The sequence below is a fragment of the Rosa rugosa genome, chromosome 2 (assembly GCF_958449725.1).
Source record: "Rosa rugosa chromosome 2, drRosRugo1.1, whole genome shotgun sequence".
In the NCBI taxonomy this organism is placed as follows: Eukaryota; Viridiplantae; Streptophyta; class Magnoliopsida; order Rosales; family Rosaceae; genus Rosa; species Rosa rugosa.
The window spans coordinates 42,594,156-42,602,681 of NC_084821.1; the positions used below are offsets into that span (position 1 = coordinate 42,594,156).

General features: G+C 35.5%; 1 pseudogene; it reads right to left on the bottom strand.

Annotated features, from left to right (window-relative positions):
• Positions 1–445: 445 nt before the first annotated feature.
• On the bottom strand, positions 446–8,209 carry LOC133734095 (beta-glucosidase 11-like; annotated as a pseudogene).
• Positions 8,210–8,526: the final 317 nt, after the last annotated feature.

Genomic DNA, 8,526 nt, shown 5'->3' on the forward strand with positions numbered 1-8,526 from the left:
ACCCATGAACCGATGCACCTCAGCGCTGCAGCGAAACCAGATCCGATTCCGACAGCCATCATTGTCCTACTTCCAAGCAAAGCCCGCCCCAAGACCTTAAAGACAAGGCCTATAACCACCACATCATCGCAACCAAAATCAGCACTGACGTTGGGGGACGAGCATCGCTTGACGAATGCATGAGTGCGCCTAGGGTTTGAGAGAAAAAACTAGTGCGGCTCTCGCGAATGAGAAAGATGAGAGAGATTTCTGTAGTGTTTTGTCACAGTACGTACCATTACTGTTTTGTAGTAATACTGCATGGAATTTACTACATGGATAATGTTTCTGAGAGATACTTTATATTCAAATTAGAACAATTATAAAGTCTCATTTTATTGCATTGCGGAACATTAATATTACAAAAAAAGAGCTGAAAAGGAATTAAGCCAAGAATATTTGAGTGTAAAGAAGAAAAAAAAAAGTTTTCATTCTCCATCTAGTTTTGATAATGCTTGAAGTGATGAATAAGTTTAACTTCAAACATATATACATGGATCTAATTAACAACAAAATTATCTACTGAAAGAAGTAATGTTGATCAGCATCTGAAACTGAACGTGGAGTGAAGTTTTTGTTCTTCAGAAACTTTGAGTACCAATGCGCAGAGAGTTTAGGCTGTCTTTTTAAATCAGGATCGTCCAGATCGATGTAGTAAAGGCCGTAGCTTGATTCATAGCCATCCAAAAGCTCAAGTGAATCCAAGAGAGACCAGGTAAAATAGCCTCTGGCATTTGATCCATTCCTAGTTTCATACACATCAAATTTGTTTCATACACATCGTTTATAATCTCCGTCATTAGATTTGAAACAACTGATTTAACTTCATAAACATAGAATAATTAAAATTTTATATCTTAATATGTTAAGCAAGCTAGTTAGAGATGGTTATAGCCTTGTAGGTAGCTGCATACCTTAAAACATTAAGCAAACTGTGAATGTGTCCATGCAAATATTCGATTCTGGACCAATCCTCCAACGATGAATTGCGTCGAGTTCGTTGACCTGCACATCCATCCATCCATCCATCATACATCAAGATTTAATAATAGTATAACGAATACATACTATGAGCGACGAGATAGAGAAAACTAATCAATAGTTACCATTTTCATGGATATATAAGGGAGGATTGCCGTAGTTTTGTTTGATATATTCCAACAGTTCTTCCATACCCCAAGGTGTTATCGGATACTGATTCATCCATCCAATCCAATTAGTTAAGCTTAGCTGATATATGCATCAGTTAACAGAACTACAAGTATTAGTTAGTAGTTACCAATGAATTGTTCGTACATACCTCAAACGTTGATGTATTGTGATCCAAAGCTGCACGCGTGCATGCATATCTAATATATTAGTAATAAGAAACACTTGCGAGATATACACAAAACGAAAACGAAATATTAAAGAAAAAGAAGCAGAATGTAAAAATCATCATACGAGAAATCTGGATTGCCGAATCAGCCATATAGTCTCTTTTTGGAATGTTTAGGGCGGCAGAGTTGTCCTTGGCATACAATGTGTTATAGTAATTGAGTCCGATGAAGTCCAACGAGCCTTTGACCTTTGAAGACTCAGCACTGGTGAACGTCGGAAGTCTAGAGCCTGCATTCTCTTTCATTACTTGAGGGTACTCTCCAAACACCAAAGGATGCATAACCCTGACAGACATATATCACTTCGATTCGATATCGATCATCAACTAATTATAATGAATTAAGGCAATTAATCAACGGTACTTACCAACCAAAGTAGAAGTCCATAGCTCTTTGAGCAGCAACTTTGTCTTGATGGGTTTCGGTTCGAGGAATAAACCAATAGGCAAATACATTGATGCCTATAAACCCACGCTGCTTGTGCTGGTAGGTTTGCTTGTAGAGTGCAGCAGCTGATGCATGAGATAGCAAGAAATTATGAATGGCCATGTAGGGCTCAGTTGAGGAGTTACCCTTGGAGCAATTAAAACCAAATGGAGCTGAACATCGTGACGGTGGAAGGAATCCAATATCATAACCCCCGAGTACAAATACATTTGGCTCATTCATAGTAGTCCAATGCCTAACGCGAAGCAAACATTTGCATATGCAGTGAAGTCTTTTCTGCAATATCAGAATCCAATCAAATCCAATATTCAATATTTATCTTCAAGATCATTCACATTTTATTATATATATATATAACTCTGTGTGTGTGTGTACATATGAGATACTATTTCTACATACACAATCTGTGGGCTAACCCATCCTCCATACTCATCGTCGAGTGCCTGTGGGAGATCACTGTGGTGTAAAGTAACATGAGGCTGGATTCCTGCATTTGCTTCAAATTGATTTGTTAACTGAACAAACAAACACACACACACACACAAGATAAAGACATGTATCTTGGGGGCTTTCTAATAAGGGATTTTTTTTTTTGGTTAAGGGATCGCTTATGAGACCCATGTTCGATCATATATAGGCATCTCGACTGTTCAGCTTTTTAGAGTTCAATGAGTAGATCATCTCTGCGAATTTTCAGCCAAATTGATGATCGTTAAGGTATCGAGTCAGATCAAATCAATGGACGAACCAAATATGTCAAACCTGAACCGTTCATGTTTAGAAACGTAAATTATTATTATGAATGTCTTAATGATCATCAATTTGACTTAACATTTCTAGAAGTGATTTACATATTATAATTAAAAAAAACTGAATGGCCAAAATGTTGAAATGTAGTCGAAAAGTGAGTTCCACAAGAGATCCATTGAAATGACAATAAGAAAAATAAAATAAAAAATCCCTTAGTGGAAGGGTGTATATATACACATACATGAAACTTACAAGCATACATATATATACGTGTTTGGTTACCTTTGCTGATTAGTTGGTCAATTAGATTGTTGTAATATTGTAGACCCTTTGGATTCACAGGTCCTCTTCCATCTGGAGCAATAACACGTACATACAATAAATATCAGTTCATACGAACGTAATCTATATATAGAATTTATGGATCGACTAATCCTACGTGGTAACGTACTAATATATACGTACTGGGTATAAGTCTTGACCATGAGATAGAAAATCTATACGCCTCTAAACCAGTATCCACCATTAGTTGCACATCTTCCTACAGTGAAAATCATCATTATATGATGAACGGATGGATATCACAACAACAATAAATTAATTCAACCATTTCAAACTAGAGTTGTTGCAACAGAACCTAGCCAGCTTACTTCCACCAACAAAGCCATCAATTATATATCCCCAAACTAGGATATTTCGGGAAAGAAGACTACTATGTAGACCTGTAAATTGACTGGATTTGGATCGGATCGACCTAAATCTAAATCCGTTTACTTAAAAAAAAATTCGATCCAAACCCGCTCCGTTAACCCGGCGGATCATTGATAGCTCGATCCAAATCCGTATCCGCCGGATTAACGGATACCCGATCCGCTAATCCGACCCGTTTATAATTTCAAATATTTTAAAATTTTAAATAGTAATATTAAATTTATATCATTATACCTCATAATATATTAATAAAATATTAAAACAACATGAAAACTATCACCAAAAGTAGAATTATATACGTTATCAAAATTCTTTTTTTTGAATTACGTTATCAAAATTCTTAATACTTCTTGGAATCTTGGGTGGTGGACTGTCCCTTAGATTAATTGTATTAGAAATTTTTCATATTTTATATTATATATATTTTTTAAATAATAATATATTAATAAAAAATAATATTTTATTATTATAAAAACGGGCCGGATCATTAACGGATCGGATCGACCTAAATTCGTATTTGATCCGTTAAATAAATGGGTTAACGGATTCGGATCATTAACGGATCAATGGATCAAAATTTTCGATCCAAACCCGTCCAATAGCCACGGATCTGGAGCGGGTCCGGATCAAAATCCGGTCCATTTACAGGTCTACTACTATGTGCAATGAAACAACTCAAGATCGACCTCTTTCAAAATTGTTCGCTCAAGTTATTTTTTTTATTTTTAGGTCTTACTACAAAGTACCATAGATTAATCTTCCCAACCTCGAGATGTCAAATAGCTAACAATATACTATTCTTATAAATACTTTTACCAAGCAACAATTATCATATTTGCAAAGCAACAGTGCAAGTACATATATTGGCTTCAGGGTGAAGCTGTACGGCAGAGTTGGAGAAGGGCTCGGGTCTGGTGAAGTTGTACGGGAAGGCAAGACTTCTGAGGTAGATCGAAGGCTGCCGGGTTTGGTGCAGAAGATCGGTTTTTGTTAAACAGCAACAAGCGTGGCCCGTGACCCACCACTGTATCGATATTGTCTCAACTTAACCACCTAGTAAGTGTTGAGTTTTAATCACAAAATGCCTTGTTACAATTAGGTGTGAGTCACTCACTTATAAATTACATTTTTAATTTTCACTTTTCTAATGTGGGATCTTTTGTCTCTAACACGCTCCCTCACATGCAACCTAGCTCTAGAGTCTGCACGTATAATCAATTAACAAATCAAATTTTCACATTAGAAATTGGGGCACAAGTCCCACAATAGAGACTTGACGAATCAATTAACAAATCCAACTCCCACATCGAAAATTGGAACACAAGCCCCACATCAGACTTCGTTAATTAACATTCCAATTGAAATATTTCTGATGTCCAATGTAATGAACCCAAATCAGGTGCATGACAATTGGAGACATGATTGGAGAGAGACATGCTCTAATACCATGTTAAACAGCGATAAACGTAGCCCGTGACCCACCATTGTACCGATATTATCCTAACTTAACCACCCGGTAGATGTTGGTTTTTAATCACAAAATGTCTCGATACAATTGGATGTGAGCAACTCACTTATAAATTATATTTTTATTTGTCACTTTTCTAATATTGTATTGTAGGGGCGGCGTCGATGAGGTTGCAGAAGATGGCCTGTGCTTCTGCTAGCATTGCTCTTGTATGAGCTTGGGCCTTTGGGTCTTGTCTCACATATCGGCTATTTGGGCCTACTCCATGGGATTTCAAGGAGAGTGTATTGCCACCTTCATTTATCACTTAGTGATAAAGGTGGATCTGGCCTAAAAGGTGGACCTTCTTGACAGTTGGGTCGATATATGATCCATGACCAATCATTTTTGGATCATGACCGCTAAGGGAGTTAGTAATTATCTGAAATATGATTAACATTTTTTTTTTTTGAAGTGGCTGATGGATAATGAGGTGCTTCTATTTGTTTGCTAGGAAGTAGCTTTCTGTTGATACCACAATTGCGTGCCTGCAGGCTATTGGAATGTTAGTAAATGATTTTACTCTACAAGACACAGAGTTTCTTTGTTTGTAGGTTCGGTTTCACAAGTGAGATCATATAGACTTGTAATGATTAGCATTACTTAGATAGAAATATTTAAGTGTATGTAGACTCTTACATTTTGGCAGTTGATCTAATGATATTAATCGCTATTTCAAAAATATATATATATATATAATATATATATATATATATATATATATATAATTAGGGTGGTGCTATTCACACACAATTTTTCTCTATTCGCACACCCCCTCTATTTTTCTATTACTTTAAATCATTTTTTTTTTACAAATTACCCTAACTACCATCTCTTGCAATTAAGTTTTTTTTTTTTTTTCTTTCTTTTTCTATTTGGCAATTCAATCATCTCCAAATCCTAAACCCTTATTTTCTCACAGGCACAGAGGACTTCAAAACTCTTTTCGATTCCTCCTTGTTTTTTTCATCAAAAACTTCTTTAGCATAGTCATTGTATCTCTCTAATGTGATGCTTTGAAGTTCAATCAAAGCAAAACAAGCAACTTTAGACCCATATTTGGAGAAAATTTTACACTTGATTTGCAATGGAGACATGCAAGAAAAATATGAGTACAGCGATCATTCGAGTCCCTTTGAATCCATCATTCCTGGTAAGATTCTAACTGAAATTATTTGGTGTATTTCAATCTATTGAGCAACTATAGAACTTTACAACAGCCTAATAATGATATCCTTATGATTACAGACATGTTTTGTTCTACTATATTATGCTAGAATACAAAAGATTTTGTCATAAGAAAATTATACAAATATGAGTTGGGGGAGGGGGGGGGGGGTGTTCAGAGATAAGGAGTGGTTGTTTGTGGGGGAGAGATGAATTTCAACAAGGGTTTGTGTTTTTTATTGAGGGTTGATTGGTTTTGATGCTTCTAGTTACTCTTGTTTATTAGCTTTTATTTTTATGAAGCAATGTTGTGGACTGGTACATTGGTTTTTGTTATTTTCTATCAAATTATTTGGGTAATTCATGCTCCAATATACATTATTGAAGTATTTGTGCTGACAATTTTATCACTGCTTCTAGTTGAAAGGAATTAAATGTGTTGTGATAAGGATAGCTTGCTCTTTGCTACTGTAAGTTCATGTGCAACTTTTTACTCTCTGGGCTTTACTCTCTGGTTTTGCAGCCCCAACTATAGTTTATGCATTTCATATTTATATATGTACCAACTTTTTTTACCATGTTATACATTTTAGTTCAGTAACTATAACTACTACTCTAAATAACCAATTAGTTATTGTATTGACATTCTTTTCACAATGTTGAATTAGATCCGGTACCTTTTTACCTAACAATCAGAGTGTGGAAAGCAAAACCATATTTACTGTTGAAAATTAGTGTTACTTGGAAGATCTTTGTATCATAATATCTTAGTAGCAAAAAAAAATTGATTTATTGTATAATGATGGTTGATTCATGATTGACTTGCCAAATAGAAAAAAAAAAAAAACATAATTGTAAGGGAGTGTAGTTAGGATAATTTGTAAAAGAAAATTAAATTAAATTAATAGAAAAACAGAGGAGGTGTGTGAATAGAGAAAATAAGTGTGTGAATAGCACCACCCTATAATTATATATATTGAAATTAAAGATCATCTGAAAACTTAATATGCGTACCTTGTATTTATGATACTCATCACAGGCTACATCTCCGGTGGCTCCATGCATTTTCCCTGAATTTTTATACTTAGTAATGATCTCCACAAGTCTGGAATATGCGTGCAACTATAGCAAATTGCTAACTTTGGTCAACTGCCAAATTCAGTATTATAAAATGCCCTCTATCATTGTTTTAAATGGGTTGCACCTCGAGACGTGAAAAGTGCAAATTCTTAGTATTACTGTGTCTGCTTTGATAGTTAGGCACAAAGAACAATTTTATCACTCCAACAAAAGATCCAAATGAAAATCAAATTTAACTTTTGCCAAAGTATATAGTCATATATAGCTAGACAGGACACAGACGTGAGAAAATAGTAAAAAGTTAAAAACCAAATGCTCCAATGTTTTATTTTTTCCAGTTTTCAACATTTTGTTTTTCAAGTCAAAAGTTGATTATCTATAATTCTATATTTAACTTCTAGCCACCTTTTTTTTTAAAAAAAATCTCACCTCACCAACCCATGTTTTGAATGAGGTTCCAACACCCTCACAAATGAGAAATCACTGTTTTATCACCCCACTAAACATCCGCACCCAACTTCCAGGCACTTTTTATTATTAGAGAGATGCTTAAAAATTAAAATAAAAAAATAGTAGGAGCTAACCAGCATGCGCATAGGTGTCCAAGATGCTTGGGGTTCTTCCTTCTTGGTCCGCAGCACCTTCCACCTGTTGAAGCAAATCCAGGCCCGTCATTGATTTTCTTCTTTCATCTCTAGCTAGCTTTCTGTTTTGGAAAGTGGAAATTATAATACCGGACGTCCGTACCTGATAAGCAGAGGAGGAAGCACCAAAAACAAAGTCCGGTGGGGGAGGGAAGTCATCTCTTTTAAACTCATCAGCGCCTAGTTCTAAATCAAAAGCTAATGAAAGATTTAGGGGGGTACTGATAAGAATTATGAAGCAAAGAAAGAGATGCAGTTCCAGTTGCAGAACCATTCTCAACATGAATAGATGGATTTTAGATATCGATATGTTGCGAGCTCGATCAGAGCTGCAGGCTTAATTAATACCACCTGGACTTTTCGGTCTATCAATCTTTTTGAAGAAGAAAGAAAAACAGAGTACGGAAGAGGCAGTGAGAGGACATGTATATGAGTGGTGGTGGTTTTGTTATCCGTAATTACCCACTCTCTCCATTTCTGTACGTGTAAATAAAATTCTCCTCCAGTGCTCCTGTAGATAGAGATAGGCAATTGCGATATGCGAAGTAGTGCTTCTCAATTGGTTGCTTTTGCTTTTGTCGTTTATTTGACTTCCAGTCAACACCACATTCTTCTGGTACCTTTCCCTCCATACATTATATTCTTTTTCTCTTTGTTATTCTTCTGGCACCTTTCCCTCCATACATTATGGCAACATGTCAATTAATTTTACTAAAAGTGGTTCTATTTATACCTACTCATTTAGTATATAGACCTCTACTTCTAAATTTCACAATAAACCCCTCATAAATGTTCATGGTCA